This window comes from Stegodyphus dumicola, chromosome 7 (genome assembly GCF_044657685.1).
Source record: "Stegodyphus dumicola isolate Sdum_Otavi_A_Nest chromosome 7, ASM4465768v1".
Classification (NCBI taxonomy): domain Eukaryota; kingdom Metazoa; phylum Arthropoda; class Arachnida; order Araneae; family Eresidae; genus Stegodyphus; species Stegodyphus dumicola.
The window spans coordinates 104,902,843-104,918,504 of NC_140774.1; the positions used below are offsets into that span (position 1 = coordinate 104,902,843).

At 31.0% G+C, this 15,662-nt stretch overlaps 1 protein-coding gene across 2 annotated transcripts in view; it reads left to right on the plus strand.

Annotated features, from left to right (window-relative positions):
* LOC118195415 (uncharacterized) overlaps window positions 1–15,662 on the plus strand; it is a 432,135-nt gene that overhangs the window by 45,342 nt on the left and 371,131 nt on the right. The window lies entirely within an intron of this gene.

Sequence of the window (15,662 nt, forward strand, 5' to 3'; positions counted from 1 at the left end):
CTTTGTTATATTCTGTCTCACCTAACCGTAACGTATGCGAGCCAGTTTCTCTCATAAAACATCCTTCTCCTTCGGCAAAAAGCCCTGGTATGCTTTGCGATTATCTAAATAATCCAAACTTATAAAATTACTATGCTAATTGACAATTATAGCTAACTGCATGCATGCCGAGGAAAGTCTCATTGCTTATCTCAACTATTTTTATAACCTCGTTTTGGTGATGGAGAGGAGGTCTTTGGCATATTTTGAAATAAGAATACACAGAGTAGATTGGTAGCTTTCAGAAACGTCTGGTTAGTGATTTAAAATAAATTTTCTTACGATAGGACTTATAAAAATATTATATAAAAGAGATTAAATATATTTGGATGTTAAGAATAGCGTTGGAGTTTTCCATTTAAAAGTAACTCAGTATGACTCAGAGCTGTAACTTATAATTATCCTAAATGCATTTGAAAAAGGATTATCTAACACCCATGAAAGAAATCGAATCTATTAACAGCAGTGAAAACATGGATCTCGTAGGTAGAAACAAGTGAGTGGGTATGTGTGTTTTATATCAGATGGCAAGGCATTACTTATCGTGTAGTTTATTAGGGAGGGTTATAACTGGATTATCATCAGATTTGTATCGTGATGCTCTCGCTGACAATAGATAAAAATGATGTACGACCTCTTGCTTGTGAAGATCGTATCTGGATCCATTTTTGGTCTGTAGGTGGAGTCGTTTCTATGCAGATATCATCCCACCTTTCGTTTCCGAATGATTTGTGTTGTTATTCAGTTGCGTTGTTATTTCCGAATGATTTGTATTGTTATTCGTTTCCGAATGATTTGTATTATTTTTCTGCTCTTCGCCTTGAAGTTTATGATGAAAAACTAGACAGGCAGGAAAAGGAAGATTACTGTACTAAGACCCTTTTAGTTTGATTCTAATTGCTTAGATGGAGTTTCCATGACTCATAAAGCTCTTTTCTTTGCAAAATTACATAACGAGCAAAAATCGCATAAAAATTTTGAGTTCGATTTTATTAAATAAAGCATTTAAAAATAATCTGAAAGGATTCAAATTTTTAACGTCACACCAGAAAGTTTATTAACGTTTTTGTGTGCTCTCGCTGAGCCGATCTGTTCTTCGATACACCTACTAACGAAACGAAACCTTTTTTTGTCTCCTTAACTTCATTGTTAACAAAGATTGCTTTCTTTGACTTTGCGCTGCAAAACGTTCGTTAGTGAAATACCAAAATTTTCAAAATTCCAGGTAGAGTGTCATATGCTGCCATATATTTTTCTATTTTTTTTCTAGCCTTTTCTCAGTTCGTCATATAAATGTTCAATTTTCTTACCAAAATGACCTACACAACTTTTTCTGTATTTTTAACTTTATTATTAAGCTACACTTTCTTCACACTTACGCCCCAAAATTTCAACAGCAAAATTACAGTATTTTAAGATGGCATACGTTTAGAATTCCTGACACTGTGTTAAATATTTCCATTATCTTTTCAGACTTTTCTCAGTTCATCACATTAGTGCCCAGTTCTCTGAGTAAAATGACTTATACAACATTTTTTCGTCTTTTTATTATTAACTTTTCGTCATTTTATATATTAAACACCATTCTCTTCGCATTATGTCACATAAAATTCAACCATCAAATCACAAGATATTTAAAGAACATAGATTTAGAATTCCGATTCTTAACGAAGTATTAAGTATTGCCATACATTTTTTTACATTCACTTTATTTCTTTAAAAACAATACATGACGATATCATTTGATAGCAATATTCTTTTTTTTTTTTTGCTTTACCATTTTTTACGCAGTGTTTAAAAATAATACATGACGAGAACATTTGGCAACAACTTAATATTTATCCAAATGAGCGGTAGCCCGAATGGGCTATAATTTTCGAAACGAGGTTTGGCGGCGTATCCCTTTACATATGGTTGCCACGAAATATTATATTCCAGTAATATTTAAAAAAAATAAATAATGAAAAATTTGCATAACTATATGCATGTTTCTCGCACTGTGAAAAACGAATATACATACGGGCAACGAATTTTGAATAACTAGTCCTCCACTTAAACATGTGGAAGCACGTGGAAGGCCAAACTTCGAATTTCGAATTTTAAACTTCATATTTTTTAAACTTTAATTAATGAATTTTAACAAACTCAGCGGTTTGAAAGCGAGTAGTGGCAACACTGTAAGGATTGACTTAAATATTGTTTTTTCCAGCGCGCGAGACTATATCGGAAATTTTAAATATATGCTGTTTTTAAATATTTTGTGATTTTGCTATTCATCTGAAATTTATGTGGCGTAAGTGCGAATAACATTTAATTAATAAATTTAACACATAAAACGTTAATACTAAAAAGACAAAAAAAAAGTGTTTTGCAAGCCATCTTACTAAGAAAACTGAATATAGAGAGGGTAAACTGGGAAAAGAATTAAAAAAAAAATTTAAAATGTATGCCAAAACTTAACACTTCGTCCGGAACGCTGTTTTTGAAATTTTTGTAATTTTGTTGTCGAATAGCATATGGCGTAACTGTAAAGAAAATTATGTTTAATAATAAAGCTAAAATGACAAAAATAAATGGGTCAGCAGATGTGAACGCAACAGCAGAAAAGTAGTCTACGAGCTCAGTGATAACAGAAAAACCTTAAAACCTCATCTGGGCAACTGTTTAAGACCGACCGATTTTTTTTTTTTTTTTTTTTTCCGTTTTTGTATTATAAATATGATACGGACAGAAACGTGAGGATCTTGATTAATATCACCTCTGGCGCTAAAATTAAGTATTTACAACAGTAAGTTAAGCCGAGTCACCCACAAACAAATAAATGCAGAGCAAACTTTGCTATAATCTGTTGCTTTAGAATAGGAACTTCAAGGCCTTTCTTCTCCCCATATCATGCCTCATAACCCAGGTTGCGGGGAAAAAACTCTAATTTCCTAATATTCCTTTATAAGGTATTTCCTAATATTCCTTTCTTGGCATGCCTTCGTGGTGTGGTGGTCTGCACGCTGAGCGCGTATTCAAGAGGTCCGTGGTTCGATTCCCGGCGAAGGCGTTGCTGATTTGTCATCACTCCTGCTTCCAAAAAAAACCTAATGACTCTACACCTTAATTCCTTCTGTGCAACGATGACAACACACGTTATGATCGAAAATAAGCGACGAGTCGCTGTGACTCTGAAGTGCCTATAAAGCAGACTTTAAAGTGATTAAATGCATAATCCATTAATGCTGCATGTATATCGCATTCGTGTTAGGGTTGGTCACGTATGATTACATGTGCATAATGCATTTGTTGTATAATTACAGAGTATTTTCTGATGCAGTGTTAAGTTACACAAGCTGAAGAATACCTAAAATAGCTAAAAATCGTTTAAAATACAGTCGAAAACAATGTTCCCTCTAACTTGTCTAATACTCCGTCTAATATTCAGGAGCCGGTGATGTGATATGATGGCGGCGAGTCAAAGGACATTCAGATTGTAAGGTAAATTAACATGACAACAGAAATGAAATTAGATACTTTAAGATACAGGACAAAGGAAAAAATATCAATAAAACTGTCAAGAATTTAAGCGCTGGACAACACTTCCCGGAAAACAGTTCGATATTTCGTTACCCTCTCAGTCCACACTAGGTCGAGTTTGTGGAACTCTGCTATATCACTAAAAAGATATACAAGTCGAATAACTGAGAAAGTGCTTACGCAATAGATGAAAATAAAAATTTATTCAAAGATCAGTCTGAATTTCATCCGTTTAAAATTTCGAAAGATAAAAGTGAAAACGAAAAATATATTCCTTCATAGACACTGTTCTTTAGAAAACGAAGCAAATGGTTTGCATCTGGAATACAATTCGCGAAACCAAACAAGCAGTGGCGGGATTTTCCAGAAACGAATAATGAAATCCTTTCTTAGATGTCAACTGGGCTTCAAAAGTGAGCGTATGTGAGTCACGCTTCATCCTCGGGACGCTTCGTCACATGACCGAATAACTGTCACGACGATGAACGGTCGCGTGAATGATGGTGCGGCTCATGGCGCCGTTCTGAATGGAATTCGTTACCTTCGGAGCGGCTTCTGGTTTTCTTCTACCATTTATTTACCTTCGTTACAAGTAGGCAAACAGATTCGAAATGCAATAGAAATCCATTTATCTAAGCCAGTGATGGCGAAAATATGGCACGCGTGCCACAGTCGGCACGCAGAGCCTCACCAGCCGGCACGCGAATAAAATATCATTTCCTTAATCAGCAATCACAATAATATGATACTATGTAATTTAAATAAGTATTTGATATAGTCTGTTCTTGAACGTTTCACTTACTTACTTATCACATAATGCCACTGGCATAGGGCCTAAGCCTAGATATAAGATTTTCATATATCGCCATAGAAATGATATACATATGTATTGACACAATTTATGAAATTTCAATTGTTTCAATCATATTACTTGTTACTTGGCAAAGAATACGCCAAAGTTGAAGCAGCTAATGTTTGCTAAAACGAATTCAAATTTATTACAGACTGCCGGTGATTTTTAATACTTTCATTGTTAAATGAATTCCAGTTCCAAATAAGCATTTTGAGGTAACTTATGAATAATTCTAATTTAATCTTAAAAGGAATGGCACGCGGCCATTCCATTTTGAGCACGCGGCACTAACAAAGATTCGCCACCACTGATCTAGGCTATTACATTATGTAGACCTTCAAATGAAATTAAAAACCTGAGGATATTTTGTCCAGGTAATTCAGACCAAGCGAAATTAAGAGATAATGTAATTTTTACGCGACTTTCGTGCAGATAAAAGGCGTGAATTTTCACATAATTTTAGTAATTTAATTATTTTTTCTGTTGACATAAATAAGGTAAGTAATAACATAAATAATGTAAGTGATAATATGATATAATTTTCTATAAGGAGCTACAGTATTGCTAATTTTTATTACTTAAGACGTCGTAGTAGATGCCGTTTAGATCGATCTCATTTTTACATGGCTATTTTGATAACATTAATCAAATTATAATATTATACCATGCGAAAAAGAAAAGGTTTCGATTTAGCAATGGAATTGAACTAATTTAATATACAGATATCAAAGAAGGTATACTAAAGAGGCATTTTTACTGCATTTTAATCAGGAAAACGCAAAAGTTTGTTTACGAGCTGTTCATTATGTCTTAAATCCAAAATTTCATTTGTGAACTGTTTATATTGTTCCTGGAAATTATTTGACAGATATTGTACCCTTAATATTAATATTCGGAAGGCATGGTTCAATAGAAGAGAAAATACCAAAGTAAAATTTTAAATTAAAGAAAAAGGCTACGTTAGTTTATCGTAGAAGTCTTTATGAATTTTTCCCCTCCGAGGGAAAAAAAAATGTCCAGCAAAAGTGCAGTTCCCCCCTCCCCCGCCGAAGATTAAAGAGTTGTTTCTGATCGCCTTCAAAAGCGGCCGAATGAGTTACTCAATGTACGTGCAATTAAAGAGGCGTTTTTGACTAATTTTAAATGCTTGACTGAAATGGAAACTAAACTGCTTCACGACTTCACTGCTCCCTCCTGGAGACATTCTTCTGTCACTTGGCATTGTATAAGTATTCCCCAGGGGAGTTTATGAGTAGTTCTCTATTCATAAACATTTACAGTTGAACTGTGAATGTTTATGAATAGAGAACTATTTATGAATTATAAACTCTTTATCAACTGTGAACTATTATTACATTTCAACAAAACATCAAAATTCTATATTATTTATTACATATAGAACCAAAATTTTGTATCTAAATCTTTATTTGTATTCTACATTATGCATTCTATATTCTATGTACGTACCATCAAAATTTATGTTAATATTTATATGAATTCTGCCAATGTATGTCAAGTATATGTCAAAATTATGTATACATCAAAATAAAATTTTTATTATAATATAAAATTTTAAGTAAACGGGGTCCCACTGAGTGAGCAATTAAGCTGACAGTCTTCATGGCGGCGCAGCTGCTCACCCAGTAGTCTCTTGTCACTTGGCATTACCTATAATTTATTTTGTCGTTATTTGGCAAATTTACTTTTTATCTGAGGACATGAGTTTAAAAAATTTATTTTATAGTAGTTTGATCATATTAGCCGAACTGTTGATCACAAAAAGCGACGGTTTGAAGTTTGTGATTTTAAAATTTCAACATTTAAAGATATATGGCTTAAACATGTTTAACTTTTCACAGATTATAAAACACATACTTCGCTTTCTTTTAAAATAAGAATGATAAAAAATGTTGGTCAGAATCAGGAAAATCAGGATGTTGTGTCTTTAATTTTTGAGTTTAATAGCTAAAATACTTTGCATCTATGCGTACCACCTATTTTTCTCTTGCGTACTACCAGTCGTACCCATATCACCGGTTGAGAACCCCTTAATTAAACGATTTTCTATACTAAAATTGAATATGCTACAATGTTAACAAGAAATGAAATATAGCTTCTTCCCATAAATCTACACACTTTTCCATTTATAGATATTTTTCTTAGTATTTCACTTTTAACAGTTGATTTTATTAATTTTATAGTGGTAAGTAATATTATGTACTTTTATGGGATTTGTAAAATGTATTTCAATATCGATTTGAAATTCGCAAAGGTAATAAAAGAAATTCTTCATGTTCTTTTAAAATGGGAATAATAAAAATAATATTTATGTGGCGACTTTCTAGATTTCTTTTAAATTAGCTGCGTCTTTATAAGCTTTTATTTGACTCGCTGATGATATTTAGCATTCCGACCAAAATTTATTTTCAAACTTTGCCGTCCATTTTTATAAACTGTTCTCTGATGAGCTATTCAGCTCACATGTACACTGCGAACAAAATAAAGGGACAGTTCTATATCTCCCGTTCTACTGGGCCGATTGACGGAATTAAAATTGCGTTTTTCATGTCGCGAAAGCGCGACTTAGGATATATATTAGATTTATATATAGCATTGTTCTAACGTAGGTATTTTGACACAAAATGGGACTTTTTCTGAAATAACATACCGATTCCTTTCCATATTTCAATTCTACAATTCAAATTATGCCTAAATATTAAATTTTGTAAAATTCGGTGCGAAATTTACGGAGAAATTCCAAATTTATCTTGGCGTCTTTTTTTTAGTTTGCGCCAAGAATAATTCACTTGGCGAACTTCTTAATATATGGCAACCCATTTTCCCTTCCTTTCAATCGTGAAGGACCGAAAAAACGTCACATCATTCCTACCTTTTTACATTGTGCGTGAGCAGAATAAAAGTCACATCGTTCTCCTTTCAACTAACTTTAACAAAGTGCCTGAACCACATTTCATGTTATTATTGCTTTCAACATATAAGCCAAATTTCTAAACCAATATATAAATTCACGTATATCATCGGATATTTTGAATAAAAAATTTTAATTTTTTACAGGTATCTACATCTACTTTAAGATGATGGTAAAAGTTTTATACATTATAATTCAATATTGTTTTCGAAAAATGAATACAAATTATTTACAAATACAAATTTTAAAAATAATTCATAAAAATTGGGCAAATTTTATTTGGAATGAACCTAAATTTCGACATATGAAAGGAAGAATCGAATAATTTTAATAAAAAAGAGATATTAATAAATATTTACCAAACTCAATTAACATTGAGAAGTTAAAATTTTGAAAGCTAATGTTTAAAAAACTGCTCGTGCGATTTTTACAAAACTTGCAAACTTGCAGTCTGGCATATTTTGAGACGTAGAATTGAAATAGGGAAAAAATTGGCATGTTATTTCAGAAAAAGTCCCATTTTATGTCAAAATACCTCTATTAGAGCAATGCTATATATAAATCTAATACATATCCTAAGTCGCGCTTACGAGACATGTAAAACGCAATTTGAATTTCGTCAATCGGCCCAGTAAAAAGGAAGATATAGAACTGTCTCCCCCTTTTTTTTGTCAGCAATGTACATCCATTCTGGATTCTACACACACACCCATTCTGGACTGCAACACAATGTACTGATGACATTTTTTTTTCCAAAATTTGAATTAAATGTTTTAAAATTGAATGTTGAAATGATTTTTGGGGCATACTTTTGTATCAGGGAAAATCTAAAAATTTCAGAATTTTACTGGTTGTATCATCCGAAAAAAAGTCTTTTAAAGAAAGCTTATATGAGATTTTAACATAATTTCTAATTTCTTGCAAAATCGCTGGATTTTTTTATCAATTAGAGTACGAGAACTGTTGGAAATAAAATACTGATTACTCATTTCTAAAAAATAGATTTTCAAATAATTTGATTATTAAGTATCATTAAAACTAAGAAATATTAAAATTAAAAAGTTAATAAAAGCTTTTATTAGTAAGCTTTTATTTAAATCTCCTAAAATAATATATTTTAATGGAAGCGAGAAATGAACAAATTTTCCTTGCAAAAGTCATCAACGAATTTCTATCACCAAATGGTAAAAACTTAGTGTGCCATTAATAATGGCCCCCAATTTTTCTATACAGTAACGGCTTATCTTTTGACAATGCAGTTCGATATAGTTATTTAGCACCCATTCTTTTATTATTCGTGATATAATATTACAGATAAATTTTCTTAAAATTATTTTTCTTTTGTTAAACTATGATAAATCACTTTTCCCATTTTAGTTTGATAGTTATTTTATGAGATTTAAATAAAAGCTTATTTTATAACAATAAAACGTTTTAAAAATCTTTTTAATCTTATAAAAAATCTCTGTTTAAAATGGTGTGTTTTTCGACAAATAAAAAACTTTATATTTTAATTGTTTTAACTAATAAAAGCTTTTATTTTGTTCTTATGGAGGTAAAGACTAATAAGATAAACCTTTGTTGTAATAAAATACGATAAACAACGAAAGAAAAAAATCGTTCCTTTAGAAAAGTAAAATATCTGATGTGGACGCTAAGTAACAACGACATCAATAAGTTAGTGCAAGAGCATAGTCAGGAGATGACCACTGAAAAGCTTATGAAGCTACATTCTGTATCACAACAAGAAGTTGTAGAGCAGATTTCATCAGGGGAGGAAGAAGTAATAGCGTCAGTAAAGCAGCAACTTCTCCAGTGAGATATGGGAAAAGTTGAAATCATGGGAAACTGCTGCATCGTATGTCGAAAAACATCACCCTAATAAGGCAGTAGCTATGCGCTCTGAAACTTTATTAAACGATAGTGTTGTGCCATTTTCTCCAAATTTTAAAGCCAAGGCAAAAACAAATAACAACTTTCTTATAAAGATGGATGTATTATAAATAATAAATTACATTATCACAAATTTTTTTGAGTATTGTTTTCAGAATGAACTGTATTAGCCTATTTTACACTGATTCTTGTAATAAAAATTGTTTGGATTAGCGAGTATTTTGCAACTATTTACAAGCAAGTTTCGGGAACAAATTATGCCCTCTAAACGAGGTTCCACTATAAACATATCAAAATTTTAAGATTTCCACCACCAAGTGTATCAGAACAAATTTTTTTCAATGTATATTACATGAAAATAGTAAATTAATTTCTGAAAATTTTAGCGAGATTTTGAAAGTCGCTCTATTTTTTAGACTATTTGACGTTTATGACTTTTACAGCATCTAAAGTACTATATAGCATTTAAATGTTTGAAATTTTCTCAGTTTATAAAACAAGACTTTCGCCTTATTTAAAAGCAAGAATAATAAGAAAATATTAATCGAGCGATTTTCTACATGTTTTTATAAATGTGTTGCAGTGTGAGGCAGATAGGGGAAAACAGCTTTTTAAGTTTGCCATGAACGAAAGTTAATGGAGGATTTTCTTTTTTCTTTTTGTTTCATTTTAAAAGTAAAATGGTCGTTGTAACACAATTATTACATCAGTTTTCGAAAATGAACATACAAAGCAATTTCCTCTTTCTCTGAATGACGTTATTTTTCTTTTTTTCATGATTTTCTTATAATATATTGCTTGTGTTTCAATAATGATTAAAACTTTCTTCATTGATTACGTATAATTGCGACTAAGAAACAAAAAATACAATTATAAAAAGGTGATTCATATCATAAGCTTTTATTTAAAATGAATATGATAATTAATGCCCTAAACGGAGAAAAATAATTGATCATAATTTAATGGGAATAATGAATTAAACAGTTCTTTTTACTAAATGAATCTACAATTTTATACCGGGAATAATAATTATCGAAATCTATTAATTTAAGAGTATTATCAAATGTATAAGCCATTATCTTTTTTAATGTATCATGGGCAACTCACGCTTTTATTATTCGAGATATAAAACTGTAGATGAATTCTGTAAATAGAATCATTTAATCTCTTATTCCCATTAAATTATTTGATAAATTATTTTTTGCATTTATTACATCAGTTACCTTATCAATTTTAAATAAACCTTCTTTTTAAATGCATTTTATTTATTTCATAATTTTAGTGTCTTAGTGAACAAAGTGTCCGGATATCAGTAAGTGAACTGAATTTACTAAGTTATGTCCCAATACTTTCACTTACAAACTGTTTCTTATTTCAGCTAGTCCAAATATTCGGGATTCTACTGTAATTTCTTCATCCTGAAGTTTGAAACAACATGTCTTGAACCGAAATAGTTCATTTCTTTGAAACTGTGACAGTACCTCATTTATTCGAACTAATTATTTAATTGATTAGTTACTCTGTTAATTATTTTAAATAATTCAAAATAAAAATAGATTGCCAAAACACTATTATGTAATTTTTTTCATATATCATTTCACATTTAAAGTGTATTATTTACATATCTAAATTTCAATATATCTACGTATAGATTCAGTACGTTTACATGTATTCAATATGTTTACATATATAAGGTAAAATATGAGTTATATATTTATATTATTTTAAATCATGATATATCATATTTTGAAGCCCTTGTCACTTTTCTTTCAACCTCCCACGACAGAATAACAACTGCCTCATTTGCTGTGTCAAGGAATGTTTCATTAGTAGAAATGGTTCATATTTGCTCACATTTTTCCAATACAGATTTTTTAATACATTCGTTAATAAAATTCACCTTTTAGAATTTTTTTTGAAATTTCATTTCTAGATAAATCAAATAAAGAAAATAATATGAAGCTTTTGTTGCAAAGAAGGAAAATAATAAAATTTTTGATTTTGTTGAAATTAGCATTATTTTGTAATTGTTGAATCAATAATCAATGAAGATGGAAAAACGCATTCTGAGTTTTAGTAGAACTGTAATTTGGACGGGTGAGTATTTACTGCTTCATTTTTTTATTTGAACCCATATCTAATTATAAATTTTCAGCCCCAGAAATCTCCTGAATTACTTCCAGTATCAGCAGTTATCCATTGAAGAACTTCCTTATAGGATGAAAACGTTTGACTGTCACCAAAACAATTTTATAATATACTATAACATTTAAAATTTTCGTTTTCCGTATTTTAGCAATTTTAATGCAATTTTTTAATTTTTATTGCCATAATACATTTACTTAAGTTAGGTACCTGAAGCCATTTATGAACAGAGACTTATTTCACAAGTGTTTATTTTAGCGTAAACTTAGTACATCTGTTTTCATTACAAAGTTTATAACTTATTATAAATTAATAATAAGTTACAAAATAAAAATCTGATGTGTACACCACATGACTTCCTTGAACGGATTATTCAATTATACGCATTTTTCCCCCATTTTATTTAAACGTATTGGATTGAATTAAATCTCTTCGTCGATAGCGCATAAACCACAATAGAATAAATGCACTCTTTAAAATTCACTATATTTGTTTACCATAGCGACACTCATCGCTAGGTTCACTTAACAGCGTTATATTTTTTTCATATTATAACTCTTATGACTTACTTTTTTCTGGTCATTAACTACTATAGAGTTTTCGCCAGTAGATCGCATTAAAGTGCACTAGGCAAAGATATTTCCAAATAAATGGTACTAGGGAAGTACCAACACCCGTGGGCGAAGAAAATTCAGCTGCGTGAGCAGGCGTATCTTAATACTTACGAAAGTAGGCGTCCATCATAAAAAGTGTACAGTGATAAGCAATGGCATTAAATTGAAGCATGCAGGCAGGTGAAGTGAGTTATATATTATAACTCAGAATGCACAAAATTTATATCATTAGAATAATTATGTAATCGTTGCCACTTCTATTCAAATACTATAATAAAGCTAGAACGATGTATAAAAGAAATTAAACAAAACAAAAAAGAAACATTTTTTTACAGATGATTTAGTATTTCTCATTCAATTAATTCATTTCTCGCAACAAGGCAAAAATACATAAAAACTCAAAATATCTATATTAAATTTACGAAGTAAATCTTAAACACTTATTTCCTCGAAAAAATAAGCATGCTTTAATTCGCAATAATAAATGGAGACGTTATCTCTGTTGTTGCGAAGTTTAGTCTCTCTAGATTTACAACAAATCTACTATTCTGCTGTTTCAAATGTAAATAAATGTATCCGTCATGTTATTTAAAGATTAGGCTTAACCGCACTTAAACGGCTTTTAAATTGTTGATATGTGTACAAATATTGCTTGCAGATTTAAGAAATGCATAAAAACTTTAACAGGAAGATAAGAACAACATTATTCAATAATTTTTAAAGCAAAAAATGTACAGTTTACAAACATATAAGAGCAAAGAGACTGAGATCACTGAGCCGGCTAAGAGTGGATATATATATAAATATATTTATATACGTTTGGCGCAGCCGATTGCAACCAAAATACGAGGTGCACATCTGCATGTTATAACAGTCCTATATACAAAATTTCAAGTTCTGAGGCTACTCGTTTTTGAGTTATGCGAGATACGTACGTACGTACGTACATACGTTCGTACAGATGCCACGAAAAACTCTTCAAAATTTATTTTAAAGCAGTTTTATAATTTTTTTGAAGGATAAGAGTCTTTTATTCTGTCCTTACGTTCAGATGTCACACAAAAGCATCGTTAAATTGCATTCGATAGCGGTCAAAATGGATATTTTCGTTGAAATACGCTGCCTGAAACTTTTCGCGATTACAATACTTCCTTTTTACTTCGTACAAGGAAGTAAAAATAAGCACAAGAATGGTTTTACGGTTTACCGTTTTGGATTAGATCGAGATGAGATGGATGAGTCGATGATGCGTAATGGATTAGTTTTCATTAAGCTGGGGTTTAACCATACTTTGAGAAATTTCTTTAGTATCATTAAGCAATGCTGTTTCTGTCCTTTCATTCAAAGAAAGAGAAAAATATAAACAAAAGAACTTGGAGTTTGGAGATATCAATGACGTTACGGAACAGGTAAATGACAAAGAAATTCACAGTATTAGTTTTGTTTGAAATCTGAATATTTCTTTAATGTTTTAAATTACATCATCATACGTACATTTAATATTAAATATTATACCGTTAAAATTTAAAAAGAAAAATAACGTTTAATAGTTAATATTTAAATTATAATGCCGTCTTAACAGGTATGGTGGATAGCGTTGATACCCTGATACCCATTTGTCTTGTTCGGAGAAGTTTTGAATGTTTGTAAACGTATAAGAGTTTGCGACATGGACGGCGCTTAAAATACACATCGAGTCAAAGAGTGGCTTGGTGGTAGGGAAGGCTGGGAGATCCCTAGACCATTCCGATGGATATTCTTTTTTAAAATTCGAGCAAAACTAGGCGAAGTCCTACTATCACTTATTTTTCGAGTATCTTTCAAAATATCAGCGAGGGTAGCAAAACATTTTTAACTGGTTAAGACACAATAACACGCCGAATAAATACTAATTCAGAAGTCAAACAACAAAAACCAGCGTTATATTTACAAAATTTTCACAGGTAGGAAATAATGATTAATCATTATTTCCTATCTTATTCATTTGCGGTTTTGCAGCTGAGGATGGTGGTTCGGTAAAACCATCGAAACTAGTCCTGTGAAAATTTTGTAAATATAACGCTGGTTTTTGTTGTTTGACTTATGAATTAGTATTTTTAACTGGTACCAACACGGTGACACAAAATTTCGACGAGGCCCATCAGGAGCGTTTTCGCTCATATTTGGAGTGTTGACTTAGCTATTTTAACAATTTAAGCATTATTCGCTTTAGGATTGGAAGATCTACAAACGAATATAAAAACTAGACCTTTATATAGGAATCATGTAGTCACACGCTGAATAACAATCAAAATAAATCCTAAATCTCCTTAATCTATAAGCAACAAATAAGCAAAAAAACTAAATAAAACAATTTACAATATTACACAAATTCACAAAGCAACAATGCAAATGAAAGAATTTCAATACTTATAGAAATTTACAATAATACTTTATAAGAAAGTGTGTTAACAGAGTAGAAATGATTCATTTTTGTAAATTTATTATTACACTGTCTGAATACTTCATTCAAACAGTAAGACAAAAACTGGGCAAAGCTGAAAAATACCATTGAATTTAAAGAAAATTTATTTATTCACTTAGGTTTACAACTTGTATTCGCTCCAACCTATTTATTCTAGCTCTTTAATCCAGTTATTTTTCTGTTTTATCTTTAACTTCATTACCTTCGTGTATTTCTTTACTAAGTCCAATCTAGTTCTCTTTTAGAATCTGCACATATTTCTGAGTTTTCATTTATATTTAAGAATTTCTGAATCTCAACGAAGACCGATACTGTTATTTCTTCTTCAGATAGGATTTTCTTCCGAAAGCAGATTTGCGGAATGCGATTTCGCGTATAGACTTTGTCTTATTTATTTCCATTTAATTTACCCAACGTCAGAATTTCACACGCGGTTCAACGTTCATTCATCTTCTCTGGGTGCTTGCTCGCATCATGTCTGTCTAGATGTTACCAGCAATTTTATAGGATTTCTATCGACGGAAAATGAAACCAAAGAAATCGTACAAATTGAGTAACAGGTGGGGAAGGATTTTCAAAGAACGAGAAGTCAAAGAATTAATTGAGAAATGACGAATGAAGAACTGGATGATGTTATAACACCAGAAATCAGTGAAAGCAGTTATAGTGAAGAAGATAAATCGCCTTTGATTTACGAGAATTGTTAAGAAAAGCACATGAACTATCTGAGTTTGCAAAGGATATTGACTGAAATGAAGAAAGCAGAGGACACTACATCAGAGGCATTGAAAACCTCTGGGCACCTTTTTACGAAAGAGTTGCGTCTCTCGTTGTCCCAATCAAAATTCAGTATAATTTTTAAAAATAATTTTATCATATACTTATTAAGCAGTAATAAAAATCCTTTAAATGAGCATTTGCTTCATTTTTTCCTTTTTGATTACAACAATACTTAGGTTTGTTTAAGTTATGCTTACTTTCTTAATCTTTTTCTTACCTAATACATTTTTAAGATCGAAATTAAATTTGCGAAACGTGATTTTGCCGTAGACGTAATCACGCTTATGCTAAGCGATTACTGCACTTCTAAAACTTTTGCAAAATCTGAATTCAGTCCCGTTATAAGCTACGGGATATGCTACTACTTAAAATGCGGCTAAAACGTTACATTAAACTTCGCGTAAAATTCCTTCCAGTTAATTA